The sequence below is a fragment of the Acanthaster planci genome, linkage group LG01 (assembly GCF_054643075.1).
Source record: "Acanthaster planci isolate LZ-2023a linkage group LG01, COTS_SCS, whole genome shotgun sequence".
Lineage (NCBI taxonomy): Eukaryota > Metazoa > Echinodermata > Asteroidea > Valvatida > Acanthasteridae > Acanthaster > Acanthaster planci.
This window is the reverse complement of record NC_141777.1, coordinates 22,537,748-22,552,990: the sequence shown is the minus strand read 5'-3', so window position 1 is coordinate 22,552,990 and position 15,243 is coordinate 22,537,748.

The following is a 15,243-nucleotide window of genomic DNA, read 5'->3' as shown; positions in this document are numbered from 1 at the left end:
GTGGCCATGGCTATGTCTCAGTGCAAGAAGTTCAGATCGGGAATATCGCACAGGAGTACAAGGCGTACCTGGGGTTGACATATTGTAGGTGGTGATATCGCTCCCATTCAGGGTTGCGTCATTTGTAGAATCGTGTTTTGTCTGCAACATTAGCATACCAATCAAGTTGGCGTCTTTCACTGGCTGGTTACTAGGGATGCAGGTTAGTATGAGGCCTACCTGAACAAGACTCACTGTTAGTGTGATGAGAAAAAAAATCGTACAGTTTTCTTCAGACTAGGAAAGGACGATAAAGATCAAAACACTCGACCAACGAGCTTGCCGGGGTCGGCTGGCCGGTCCGATGAAGCAGCGGGTACCGTAAACTTCTTTCAAGATGTATGGGAGGTCGTGGGTTCGAGTCCCACCCGAGTAAGTTTGTGAGGTTTTTTCCGCAAGCTCTCGGACAAGCACTGGGCATACAGTACTTATTAATATACGTTGGGTAAGGGCAAACCCGTGATATATAATTAACATCTCCCCAACGCAAAAATACATATTTAGGATATATTGAACAATTTCATTTGTTTCTTGTCATTTAAGTTGACGAAAACTCGGATTCCGTTGAGGAGGTCGATGACGAAGCCTTGGATGAAGACAGTACAGATTTGAAAGACAATGCCGCCTACTAAGATTGGCTGGCTGAAGCTAGAGAAACACATAGGGAGATGAGGGATGACCAGTACGTCAGCAAAGACATGGATGAAGATCTAGCCAGGAAGAAGGCAAACAGAAAGACCCTCTAGGCAGTCAAACAAGACTTTTTTGACAACTATAAGGAGATCCTGTCAAGTTACCTATATTTGAGGGAAAATGAAACTCACAAGGACATTGTGGATGATCTCGATGGAAAACTTGATAAGGACATGAACGTTAACAAAGCCTTGAATAGAGTTTTGCCGAAAAAAAATTATCGGACTGTTTCATGACGAAGAGGAGCATGCCTAAAAGATAATAGTCTGTAGAGACAAATGGTTCCAAAAGGAATGAGTAAATGTAATGCCTCTGAATTCAATGTTAACAAACTTCCGGTAATCGCTCATGTAGTAATTCTTAAAATTACTGAGATAATAATTGTAAAAAATGAACAACGGGAAATAAAACGGTACCAGTACCAACTTACCAGAAACCAATATGTGAAATCCACTGAATTTGTTTTTATTATACTTATCGGTATAATAATTATCAGTTTGGATATCGGCCGGAACCTCTGCATAATAATCCACAGCACGACGAATAAATTTACCCCTTTGCTACGTGTTAAAAATTCCCAACTGACGTCAGAACCCCGGCAAAAAGTACAGTCCTTTTGCTTCGTACTTCCTAATTACTTTTGGACCTCCTGTAGGCCCGTCGGCATTTTTCCATGACGTCAAACCTTCCACTCACCCACTATTTTTTATCATAAAGACGGTCAAATTGTACCCAAACTTTTTACCCCGTTCAACCTGTGCCAGACTTTCTGACCTTATGCCTATCCATTACCAAAGGTCAATCTGTGCCAGAATTTTTCATCCTACACCTCATTCCTATTCATATCAATATCATATTATACTTATGCATATTAATGCCATCATCTCCAAAGGTCAAATTGTGCTATATTTCAAGGTCAAAGTGTGCTCGACAGTTCCCCCCCATTAGGGGGCCGATCCATTGCCTCCAGCAGACGCCCCCGCAGACGGGGCAGCGGACCGGGCCGAGGCACTAGGTCCCGACGGAGCCGCCGAGCCCGGGGCCGCAGAAGCAGTGTCGCCTTGTTCGGGAGCTGGAGATTTCTTGGAGGGGTGTCTAGGGTCAGATTTGCTATGTACAAAACTGGGGGAGGGTTGAGAGGGTGGTCAGTGGGAATGGGACGGGATTCAGGGTTGGAAGGTTCTCTTTTGCAGGCCCGGCTGATGTGGCCACATTCTCCGCAGTTGAAACACCGCACGGACTCGGTCGACAATGTACACGGTAGTTCACTCCGTTGTACGAAATGTTCATGTGGTAGTGGGGTTATATTGTCATTGATCAGGACTTGGTCGTGACGACGGAAGGACATTATGTGAGATAGTTCCTTATTTTAGAATGCCAGCGGAATGGGCCGCATTTGGGAAACAACCTTACAGAAGTCGAGAGGTTATTGATGAAGATGAAATTGGGAATTTCAGGGTATACATTAGACATGGTGATACGAGTTGTTGGACAGATAAGAGGGGTAAGTTCAAGAAAGGAACCGTCATGGTTAAGTCCATATTGAATATCGTCCATGACGACCTCCATCGAGCTCAAGTAAACTGCGATTCTTCCATTAGAGATACGGAATGTTGAGATAACTTCTTTTGCAGGGTGGACATTTGTAAATGAATCAATGTATGACTGAAAGGAATCTCTGTCTGACGATTGTAATGTGACCCCATTGTCCCTAGTGACGATTTTGAATGGCTCGTCACCAGACACAATGGGTTTGGTAGGAGCGAACACCCTTACGGTTGACTAAGGCTAAATACAAGGCCCCGCTCACGCAACATACACAGGGTTGATTCGCAAAATGAACTTGAAAATACAGGAAAATGTCGTAACCTAAAAGGCTACAAATGGTTCTACGGAATCTATAACAATACACAAACAGACAGTAAGAAATTTATAATCAAACAAAAATTTACAACTTACCCCGGGGCTCGAATGACATGCGACTAAGCTAAAGAAAAAGCGGAAAAGATAAAAAAAAGAACAAAAAGAAGGCCTTTTTCCGCAATTGCGAAAAAAAGTAACGAGAAAAAGAGCTGAAACAGCTAAAAAACCTTGCAGGCATGTACATACAAGACCTGTTTAAGTTAGACTAATGTACACGTGGCGTCAGTGAGTCAATAGGCGGCAGCAGTTTTTGCACGCAGTTTTACACATTTTGTACCGGTTTCTGTCTTTTGCAGAGTGCGGTGTAACCTGGTAAATATTTAATCAGGGCACATCGTATTCACGACTAGTATTTGCATACTGTAATTCTTCCAGCTGGCAGGCCAATGTTTCAAATCACCCCAAAGTATATGTATAGGCTATCAATAGCCATCGATCAAAGGAGTCGATTTAATTAAGTATGCATGCTGCAAAAGCGACTGACGTTTTTGTACATGTACTACGTAAAATTACGTTCATGACCTAAAATCAACGAAAATGTGTTCCATACTACGCCTGAACTGTGATGATGTTTTCGGACAAGTTATTCGCCCGCAGGTCAAACCATCCCAAATTGTTAGATCTGCTAACATTCTTGTCATGTGCTTCAATCCGTCAGCTGCAGTCTGTGCGCCCATCGCCGTTATAGCATTTGATGACAACAAAACCGTCTTGGGGCTAGCCATTGAGATAGTATTCTTGAACTGTTGACCTGCGTGAAACATGGCATAAACAATACCATTGCCACAGGCGTCAATCAGTCTGATGTTGAAATTCAATTTGACTGACAGACACTGGAGAGTGGTCAACTGAATCTGCGATATATTCTGGCGGTGTTTTTAGATTTAAAGAGCACCTCTAAGGAAACATGTTTTCTGTGATTTGTATCTGTTCAAATAGATATGGAAGCATCCAAATCGAACGCAGTGTCATTTGTCTTCAGAGCTCAACTATAACAAGCTAAAAAGCTTTTGACTGTTCATGCCAAGATGCAAATTCTCAATGTAGATTGCGTCATTTAGGAAAAAAGGGAAAATCGGGGGAACCATCGCCCTGTGTTCGTTGTGTATAAGCCTTTGTGCATGCCAAACAGTGGCTACATACATTGTTTGAACATATGAAATCAGAAAATACATGTGCTCTTTAATAAACCACCCAAAATATCTGTCAGTCTAAGTTAAATTCTTTGCAAGCTAGTGTTTCTAGTTTAAAAGTCATCAATACATGATCATATCGAGTACACGTTTTGCCAAGTATGATACTACACACTCTGTTTGAATGAATTTTAAAAGTTATCAGCTTGAGTGCGATAGGAGCAGAATGCCTTGAAGAACCTACATATTCTGACACAGGTCTCATGTAACCTTTATTTACAGCAACAGGTTCAGCATGAGTCAAACCGGTCTTTGGTCAGTTTCCTCGAATGAATGGTTTCCTATTGACCTTAATTTAGTCATGCCAACATGGTGAAAAAACCACTTCAGATTTATTCTTTGACACGCTTACATACATAGAGTAGACTTCCACACAAAAGAAGTCCACATAGTATGCACACATTGAGTGTACCTGTAAAAGAGTAATATTTGATGTGAAAAATTGTACACCGGGAGGATGCCTCTTGCCAAATTAATTGTGCATTGTTTGACATTGGGACAGGTTAAAGGCGAAATTCCGTTCTCCGGTATCCAATGCCTACTCAAGGAGATAAATAAGGTGTTCATCAATCTTACTAATGTCACTGATTTGCCTATTTTCACTCAGTGTCAGATCGTCTTCAACACTTGCTCTGAACTTGTGCTGCACTATAAAGCCAGGCTTAAAAATCACTGGGCCAAGTTTCGCTTTCAAGCTAGGGAACATCTGCAGTTCATCTAATCCACTCTGATTTTTTGTAGTAAACTGCTTGTTGTTCAGTCAAGAAAATTGGCAATTTATTGTACAGTACCAAGGGCACATCCCACCCTAACAAGTTTTTCTTAGTTAACTCACGATTAACCAGAACAAATGAAGTTGTGACATCCGTAAATTCAAAGGTATCCATGTTCTTAGGGACATTAGCACCCGGAACTTATTGATGGAAAACATAACCAAGACAATAACCAAAATGACATTTTTTTAAACTCCAGTTTTACTCATGGCCCATACACAGTTAAACCTTACAGCTACCTTAGGCAGTGCTGATTGGAACAGCATTTTCTTGTTTCCACTAGAAAAAAATGCTGTATATTAATTCAGCAAATGGTCTCTACCGACATGAGATCACAGTGTTTAAGCAACCTGTCATCCAAGGTTTGTTAGAGGTACATGTATTAGGCTTGATGGTTTCAGAAGGAAATTGTCCTCGATGGCCTAATTAACTCACTAACAGCCTGCAAACCAAAAGATCTAATGTTGGTTGCTTAAAAAACAATTATCGGCCTAATATTGATAGGATTAAAGCCAACTAATAAGACCTTGCCAATGCCTGGCTTACAAATTGTCCTGCGAGAGTATGATATTTTATCGACCTTAGCGATAAAATTTATTAAACTCCATTTATTTATTAAAAATGATAAGCTACCTGGTCTAAACATCAATTAAATTTAGACCTTTGCAAGTTAAATTGTCTAAAGCGCTGTGATGTGCCACACGGCATGACTATGGGTAGTTTAACACCAAAGTTCAATTAATTAATACCAGTACTTGTGTGTATCTTATTAATAGCCTGTGACGTTCAGTAGTAGGTGAAGGACAGTTCCAGATCAACTTCTTCCCTCCTAAACGATGTACGATGTAATGGTGTATGTACCAGTCACAGAAGATATCGGGTGCAAGACCTATTCGAAGAAACCAGCCTACCTCCTCGAGAGGGCGTTTTATAACTCGTTGAAGCAGCAGACGGTAAGCGAAGAAGAACACACAAGAGCCCAAAATGTATGGCAAACGTTTGGGTGTCGAACCCTCGGAGACTACCACGATCTCTAAGTCGAAACGGACACCTTGTTACCCGACTGCGTGTTTGAGAACTTCCGGGAAGTCTGTAAAAAGGATTACGGCTTAGAGCCAGCCAACTACCATACATCGCCAGGTTTATCATGGAACGCACTTTTGAAACATTCTGACGTTCAACTCGAGCTATTGACAAACATCGACAAACACCTTTTTTTCGAAGGGGCTAAAAGAGTCGGTATACCTAGCATTGGGGCAAAACGTTACGCCAAAGCCAATAATCCCAATTTAAAAGACTATGACCCGTACATTCGGAAGTCGTACATCATGTACCTCGATGCAAATAATTTATACGGTTGGGCCATGAGTTAACTGTTACCCATCAGAAAATTTCAGTGGGTCAAGACACAACTAAGTTCACTTCCGAGTACATCGCGAAGCTTTCTTCAGGAGCTTCGAAAGGCTACATGCTCGAAGTCACGCTCGATTACCCACGGCACTTACACGACTTACAGAACGACTTCCAGCTAGCGTCTGAAATATCTCGGCACCAAACGAATGGCTGTCGGACTACCAAAAGGAACTGATACAAAACAGAGAAAGGGTTACTTCCGTAGACATGCTCGTTGGGCACAAAACACTTTCACTATCGCACGTTGCAAAAGACTTGGAACTTGGTCTACAGCTAAAAGAGGTCCACCCAGTGATGTTCTTCAGACAGCCGCCTTGGATCAAAAAGGACTTCTTCATATTAATGAACGATTCGGTATTTGGGAAAACGATGGAAAAACGTAAGACAGATTGCATCAATGGGAACTTGCTTACAGACGTACAAGACGCCGATAGATTCAAACGATTGATTTCAAAATCACATTATAAAACGACTACACCATTTCCAGAGTGTGATCTATCATTTGTCGTAATGTATTGCATAATAACCAAGTTAAATAAGCCGATTTACTGCGGTGTAAGCGTTTTGAAAAACAAAAAGGCATCGGCAAAATGAAAGACGAATTTGGCGGTCAAATGATATTTTCGATGTCATTTGTGTACGGCCAAATATGTATTCGATTTTAACCAAAATTTGAAAAAGGCAATAGGTGTCACAAAAGTTGTAACTCAAAAACATCTGACACGTGCTGCGTATAAAAACACCTTATTTGAAAAAAAACAACATTTAATAAGCAACACCTGTTCAGATCTGACAAACACCAACTAAAAACTCTAGCCTACGGAATTACCGAACAGGCGGCATTTCAGTATCTGCAGGCACTACTTAAAGCTCTTCTCTAACGAAACTCCGCTTTGGGCCCTCGAGTAAATAGTATAAAGTTGGCCCCGTTTCACCTTTTTACCTCGGACTCGTTTAAATTGACTCGTGCGCTTTTCCATTGGTAAACGTCCACACTCCAAACCGGATTGGTTGCCCTTCTGACGGTCCCGCCTTCTTGCTCGCCTGAGAAATTAGGTACAGGACAACTACATCTGCAGGTAGTTCTATCTATCCTCTTTTGGGGACTGGTCCGCTAGGTGCTTTGTTTACCTGATCTGATTTAACAGCTGCTGCAGGTTCTTTGTAAATCAACCTAATCTTTTCTTTGTTTAGCGCTTTTACAACCTGGGCCAAACGTTCGACCCATTCCACGTTTCGCGTACCGTCGTTTAACATCTCCTGCGCGTATTGATGTCCAAACTTGCAACGATTTCCTGGGATCTATTTACACCGGGTTCACCTACTTGAATTTTAACCTTGTTTTTAGTAAACAGCTTTTTAAACTCATCTTAAAATTCTGATCCTGAATCGACCATGACAAATTTAGGCCAAGTCAAAGGCGTTTTACAGCTGCTGCGACTTGCTCTGCCGTTTTACTGGTCAACGGTTCAGCTTCTTTATATCTCGAACCACGTCCACTACGGTCAAAGCGCACTTATAGGTCTTACCTCTTGGACCTTTTGGAACGCAATCCCAGGGTAGGTATAGCACGTCCATCTGATGCGCGTAATTTGGTTCGACCAGTTTCGATTGCAACATCCTCGGCCTGGGTACGTATCCACGGGCAGGTAAATAAATTTGCCAAATGGCTTGCTTTTTTTATCCAGGTTCGAATTATTGACTTGTCTGCACCGGTCTTTTGATGTAACTGGTCTGGGGCAATTTTGCCTTTCCAATAGCCTCGTAGGCTGTACAATAACTTTGAGAAGTCTTTGTCCATTTTAAAATAAAGTTAACTATATCGATACACCAAAAAACCGACCAAGGCAGTGCCGCCCAGAATCCACGCCAATTGGCGAACTTTCTGATCTTCTGAAGGCACGTAAAATCCGACAATTTGGGCTCCGGCGACAAGGACATCACGTGTTTACCGGTTAACTCAGACCAAGCACGCAACTTGAACGTACGCGTTCTTGCCTCATGCGCTCGTTTAAAAAGTCCAACAGATGAACGCGGTTTTGTTCCCAAGTCTGTTTTGCTTGTTCCAATTGATCAAACAAACATCGAATCTATGCTAGGCGACATGAGAGATGACATTGATCACTTGGGTGACATGGGAACAGAAATGAGACATGAAACTTTCCAGAAGCGCGATCTATTGGGTCAATACGAAGACTTCCTGTTTGCGGCAAGTGTATCGCTGATTAGGTTTTCTTTCATGTTTGTAATTTGGAAATAAAATATAAAACCGTCTATAATAAAATATGACGAGTCAATACACAAAGAAATTGAACCCGAGTCACCGGATCAAAGTACCTAGGGCTATTAAAGGTGAACGACGAGAAGTCGAGCTCTATTGCTGCAGGTCACACGCTAAACGTCATGTCTCCGGTGTTGGAAGTAGACGACGTTGTGGTACCTGGTAACGCCAAGTTGGTTTTCAAATTGGATGTAGACGGAGCATCGGACTTAATTTCAGAACTCATCGTCAATTTACAGGGCAACAAAACCGTCAGCTATCGAGACGCAGACGTCTTTCACAACTTTAAGGACAACTGAAAAATGTTGGCAATTTGCGCTTGGGATCAGCCGACAAAAACGAAGCAGCCAAAGACGGTAAAGACAAAGCCATAGCCGACGCCTTTAAAAACAGAAATGCGATTCCGTTGGACACTCCTATGTTGACTGATCACGGGCCTTTTTATCCCTTGGGTTTTAAAAAACCATTGACGTACCAACTGACTTTTAATTCAAACGATGAAGTCGTCAGGTCGACCGACACGGCAGCAGAGTAGGCCATTTCTGAGCAGACGTTGGAGTACGAAGTTGTGACCAACCGAGATCTGGCACAAGCGTTGAGATGTAAACACAAAGGCACCGTGTATTACCTGTTTGATAGGATCCATTTGTGGAAGAAACATGTGGTTAACAAGTCGGACACTTTGTAGAATATCAACATTGACCAAACGATAAAAAGTTTGAAAGGCGTTTTGATCCTATTCAATGACCCGGCCGCTAAAAGTCCACAAAGATTTTACATTCCGCACATCACGAAAACTATTTAAGCGGTGGAAGGTAAACCGAGCCAATTGTACTCGCCAGGATTGTTTGAGTACCAACATTGGAACGAAATTTCCAAAAATTCTTCGGCGATTCTGACACGGAACCGAATTGTGAAAGATTTGAATTTAATCGGCCTTGATATGGCTGGCTCTTTTAAAGATAAATACGGTTTGTGGCTCGATTTCAGAAGTTCTGATGACAACTCGGCCCAAGGGTCTGGTCGGCCGTTGGGTGGTGGGGGCGACATTACAATCCACATGGAACGAGAAGCCTAAACTGCTGGTCCGTTGACGCACAATTGACGATAGAAGACGAAAATTTCAAACGTTTGGTGTATTAAATCGGCTTTAAGATAAAATTAGCATGTATAAGAAACCTCATTGCGCTCTTATAGTTGGGAAGACCGGTAAAACTCAGTGGATATTAAATCTTTTGGAACGGAAGTGCAGGTTCGTATATGAAACCATTGTGATCATATGCCCCACGCTAAGTAAAAACAAAACGTCCTTAAAACGGCTGTGGGTGTATACAGACGACGGTGTATACCTATGCAACTTAGATCGAGAAACACTCGAGTTAAATGAAGCGTTGCAACTTTACCAATAAGCGTTTGGTGGCATAAATACGTTGTTCATCATAGAAGATTGAGCACCAGATCAGTTTATTAAATATAGGAAGAGATCTAAAGGTAGTAACACCTGTGCCTTGAGTAAAACGGCGTTCAGTGGGCGACACTATTTGCACAGCTGTTGGCTGTTGACGCAAAAGTATAATTCATTCATTCGATGAACGTGATCGATTGAAACAACACCTACGCAACGTGAAGTTTAGTAAATTAGTTATCAGTACGGACCTCCAGTGTCATATTTACTTTTATGATAAAAATTGAATTAAAATTATAATTACGTATATACAAATAAACATGGAAAATAAAATTTGCAACATTTGTAAGAAAGCAAAAGATATTTCTAATTTTAGAGTTAAATTAAATGGCAAATATTAACCTCGGTGTAATCAATGTGTCGATAGCAGGAGAGAGAATATGAATAAGATTAAATGCTCACATGACCGACCAAAAAAACCGTGTGAAGATTGCAGCGATCCAATCAAAGTAACAATTAAAAAATGGATTATAAACTGTCGAAGATGTGACAAGAAATATAAAAGATTTGACCCTGAGCACTTCATTGGCACCATTTTGTTTGCGCGGGTTAATCAACGATTACAAAAATTGTTATTACGACGACTATGAAGTTAAACTCCAATTTTTAGAATTTAAATCTGACTTGGAAACGATCTAGCGAGTAGATAATTCTATAGGTCATATCAACAGTAATTGCTTGGTATCTTGCTGGGGTGCAATTGCAAGAAGAAGCCCAACAAACGTAAATCAACTGATGAACTAGAACTATTTGCTTAACATTTGTTTGAATTTGGTGTAGCTGGACTGAAATAACCGGGTTGCACCATTTTTTTTATTTCGCTCAATTAAATAACAGATATTTATTGCACTAAGTCTAACGTTCTACACCTACGAATATTTAGGTGCCAAGCTAATGTTCATCAAATTTAAACGTTATATGATAGAATGGACGACATCAAAAGTATACTCAGTTCTGACACAAAAAGCAACCCCCGAACCCAAAGCCAACATCAAAGACCGACTGTGTTCAGTTGTAGCCTCGGGCGAGTCGAGAGAGTACCTGGGCAAAGAGCTCACCGTAAAAGACATCGAAGCGTTACCACCGGCCGAACAGCAGAAACTGTTTAACTTGTTCGAGGCACGAGTCTATATGTCAGACTTTTGAGGAAAGCTACCCCCTCGAGTTTCTGGGATTCAAGTAGATTTGAAAAAGATCTGAAGATTTGACCAAAGATCTGAACAACGACCCAGTCATTAGCCAATCAATGCGGAATTTACTCAGCAAAATTTGCTACAAGTATGGCACGTAACAACGAAACACTTGGCTATTAATAAAAATCCTACAATTGTAAAAGGAGATGTCAACAGAATTACCACCTACGCCAGCACCAAGCTCGGTGAACCAACAAGTCCCAACGGTGACCAAAGTTAAAACCCCAAAAGAGTCGAACCGGGCAAACGCCTGGCGGAACATAAAAAGAAGATGAAAGTGCAACTAACTCAGTTGAAAATCGCCGAACCAGAATCTGAGGCAAAATTCCGATATCAATCTATCGCAGACAACAAAAATTTGATCATAGGTGGACTTGTAAATGGAGGAATAGCACTCGCGTTGTTTAAAAAAAAACAAAACAAACCCTCTGAGATAAAAGCGCCCACGCAACCTCATGTGAAAGCTCCCGCACCGGAAATTTTAGACATGGAGTAAATTTTAAAAAATCATATATTTAAACATGAGTAACGCAAAATCGACCGACGTAAACGGGATTGCCAACACGGTATATCACGGTGCAGTAGTTTCAGCAATTTCAATGGGGTACGCTATGCTTGGAAATAAACTACTAAAAATCAAGCCACCCGATCTAAATAAATTATTGGTAGAAGACACAGCCAAAATGACTGCTATTGCCAGTGGTGCATTGGCTACACAGGGTTGGCTCGTGGGGCAAGGTATTATACCAGGTAGCTTCAGTTAAAAATTGGTTTATTTTAAAGTAAGATAGCCGAAGGCAGTTATGATCCAGAAGAGATACATCTTGATGAAATAACAGAAATTAAAAAAAGAAAGAAATTAAAAAAAAAACGGGTATGAAGCGTTAATTAATTAGGGATCCAAACGTTTTTAATCTCAATGATAAAGAACGTCTATATGTCAAGGTTGGAGGCAGAAAAATTATTTTGAGTCAACAAAACGACAACAGTAAGTTTCTTAGTCAAAGTACCATCAAAAATTAAAACAAACACAGATTTTGTCAGACGCGTTCTAGGTTTTAGAGACTATACTGCCTGCAAAACAAAACGAGAAGCATTAGAAATAGCTAGAAATAAACTTTCCCAAAATCACCCTGAAAACATTGAAATGCAAGAAGCCGCCCAAATACCAGACCGATTAAGCAACATCATGGAAGAGATCACTGTAAACCAAGAAGCCCACACAGAAGGGTTAAACTACCGAGAACTTGTCGATTTAGATGAATCATTACAGACGGTAAAAGGCGAGCTACCATAGTTGCAATTATAGGAGCCACCCTGAGAGCAGCTGGTGTCTACAAAATTTGACAAACATTTAAAAAAAACTGGGCTTGAAAGCGCTTGGGGCTTTACCCGGAGTCATTGACTGCGTATTGAATTGGATATTTAACGCGGCGAGTAAGGCAGTCGGTTGGATTGCCAGTAACGTTTGGACTTTATTTATGGATTTAGGCGTTTTGATTTGCACTTACGTGCAGAAGATGTAAGTGGGCAAAACAAAATGATTCCCTTTCTCGAAATGGAGAAATGAATTTTTTAGCAATAGCTCCTACGGTTAAAGATAATTTCTCTTCATTGTGACCGTCTAATGGTTTTTCTTTGAGGGGTCGTGGGTGGTAAACTAGGCGCTGTGGTTTCCGGTTCTTCCTGGGTCATTGCAACCGGTACATTGTTTACAATTGGCGCAGCTGTCGCAATCGCGTGAATTTTCGCACTGGTCGCAGGTTTTACAGTCATCACATTGATCACAATGTATACACCTTTCGCATTCGATGCAGTTCGTACAATAGTTGGCACAATCTGGACATTCATTGCAGGTTTCACAGTCTTTGCAACGCTGACAATTTTTACAATTGTCGCATTGTTTACAATCGGTACAGCTTACACAATTTTCACAGTTTCTGCAATCTCGACAGTCGGTGCCACAGTAACAATTGGTGCAATTTACACAATCGATACATCGGTTGATATGAATAGAATTTAAACACTGTTCAGAATTACAAGCATCTATCACGTCGAAAGACTCAGTTGTGTGTTTGCAAAGTGGTAATTGATGTTGGATTCTTGGTTTGACAGCTGTTTTAATTATAGAGTTAGAAAATGTTATTTCATTTTTATTCTTAAAACCTCATTCTTCCGGTTAAAAGGGAGAATCTTGGATCAAGTTGAGACTTCTGAAAGAGAAGGCTTATAACTTACTCATTATCTGAGCAAGGTAGTTCTTTAAAAAAAGGTGTAAAATATAAACAGTTTAATATGGTAAAACAATCGATACATCGGTTGATATGAATAGAATTTAAACAATGTTCAGAATTACAAGCATCTATCACGTCGAAAGACTCAGTTTTGTGTTTGCAAAAGTGGTAATTGATATTGGATTCTTGGTTTGACATCTGTTTTAATTATAGAGTTAGAAATGTTATTTCGTTTTTTTCTTAAAACCTCATTCTTCCGGTTAAAAGGGAGAATCTTGGATCAAGTTGAGACTTCTGAAAGAGAAGGCTTATAACTTACTCATTATCTGAGCAAGGCAGTTCTTTAAAAAAGGCTAAAAATATAAACAGTTTATGGTAAAACTACACAAGTTTTGAGTTGGTGTCGTATGTAGGCCGACATGTATATTATGTACATACCGGTATAATTATAAACATGATGTAGGCCTTAGTTGTATTCCAATGTAGTACATGTACGTAGATTGAAAGATGTGCAAACCCCATTGTACCCATGAAGTTGAAAAATGTGTTGGGAATCTTTCTGATAAAAAATTAATTAGGCCAGGAATAAAATAAAATAAAATAATATAATATGAAATAAAATAAAATAAAATAAAATAATATAAAATAAAATAAAATAAAATAAAATAAAATAAAATAATAAAATAAAATAAAATAAAATAAAATAAAATAAAATAAAATAAAATAAAATAAAATAAAATAAAATAAAATAAAATAAAATAAAATAAATAAATAAGATGAGATGAGATGAGATGAGATGAGATGAGATGAGATGAGATGAAATGAAATGAAATGAAATGAAATGAAATGAAATGAAATGAAATGAAATGAAATGAAATGAAATGAAATGTAATGAAATGAAATGAAATGAAATGAATCGAATCGAATCGAATCGAATCGAATCAAATCAAATCAAATCAAATCAAATCAAATCAAATCAAATCAATATGTGTTGCTTGTCATAAACTAACATGCTCATAATACCGTACTTTTACTCGGAGAGTCTAACGAAGACAGTTTATAGTAGGTTTCTAGTAGGTCCTTTTTCCGTTTGAATGTGGCCATGTAAAAGGCTCTCGACCGATAGGAATCTCAGTAAACTTTCAAAGGTACAGTTCTTTTATGAATTCTTAGTCATTTTTTGTTTTGTTTAGCTATCGTATCAAGTGACACATGCAGATAATGCCATTGACATGGAGGCGATGAAACTTCTTAGAGAAGATGATATCCGTAACCGTATTCCCAAGGCTGGATTGATATTTAAGTTTGTGGCCAGGTGGAAAAAACATATGAGTGAATTCTAAAGTGCTTTTTCTTGAGATAATTTGAATTTGCAAGAGTCTTCAAAAGACGATGTGCTACAAGTTCTTAAATGAGGTTGAAGGGGGTGTAAATGGCCTGTTTACCAGTCTTACTGCCTTATCAAGCAATCACGGCCGAATTGTTTTTTCTCATGAACAAAACATTTTACCAAATTAGACTCCAAAACTTACTGAAAGTGCATTTTTTAAATAACAGATCATAAGATGAACCTTGCATTTTATATGATCCTTATCACCTTCAGCGGAGGAAAAAAGACTGCTGGTGGACGATAACGTGCCCAAGGACACAATGACATCCTTTATTGACAACCAGTTGGTAAGTAAATTGTTTAGCATGTGTTGGGGCTATGTAAGAGTCCTTTCAAAGAGAACGGTAGCCAAGTTATATGTCATAGCATTGCACCATTCCAAATGTCGCACTTTTTCTGCCGTTTTCAGAATAAGCAGGGAGCAAAAACTTCAGTCTTAAAGGGACAACTTGTCTATGGTTGGGCATCAAGGCAACACTTGAGCATCATTTCAATAGACCCCTGTGTTGATAATGTCCCACTGCATGTACCTGTGAACATGCACTTGCCTGTGGACCTGGTTTGTTTTCCCTTACTACTAGCAGGATTCAACCTTAACGCTGGTCAGTAATCCAGTGAAAAGTTGGGCATTTTTTGCAGTGCAGTC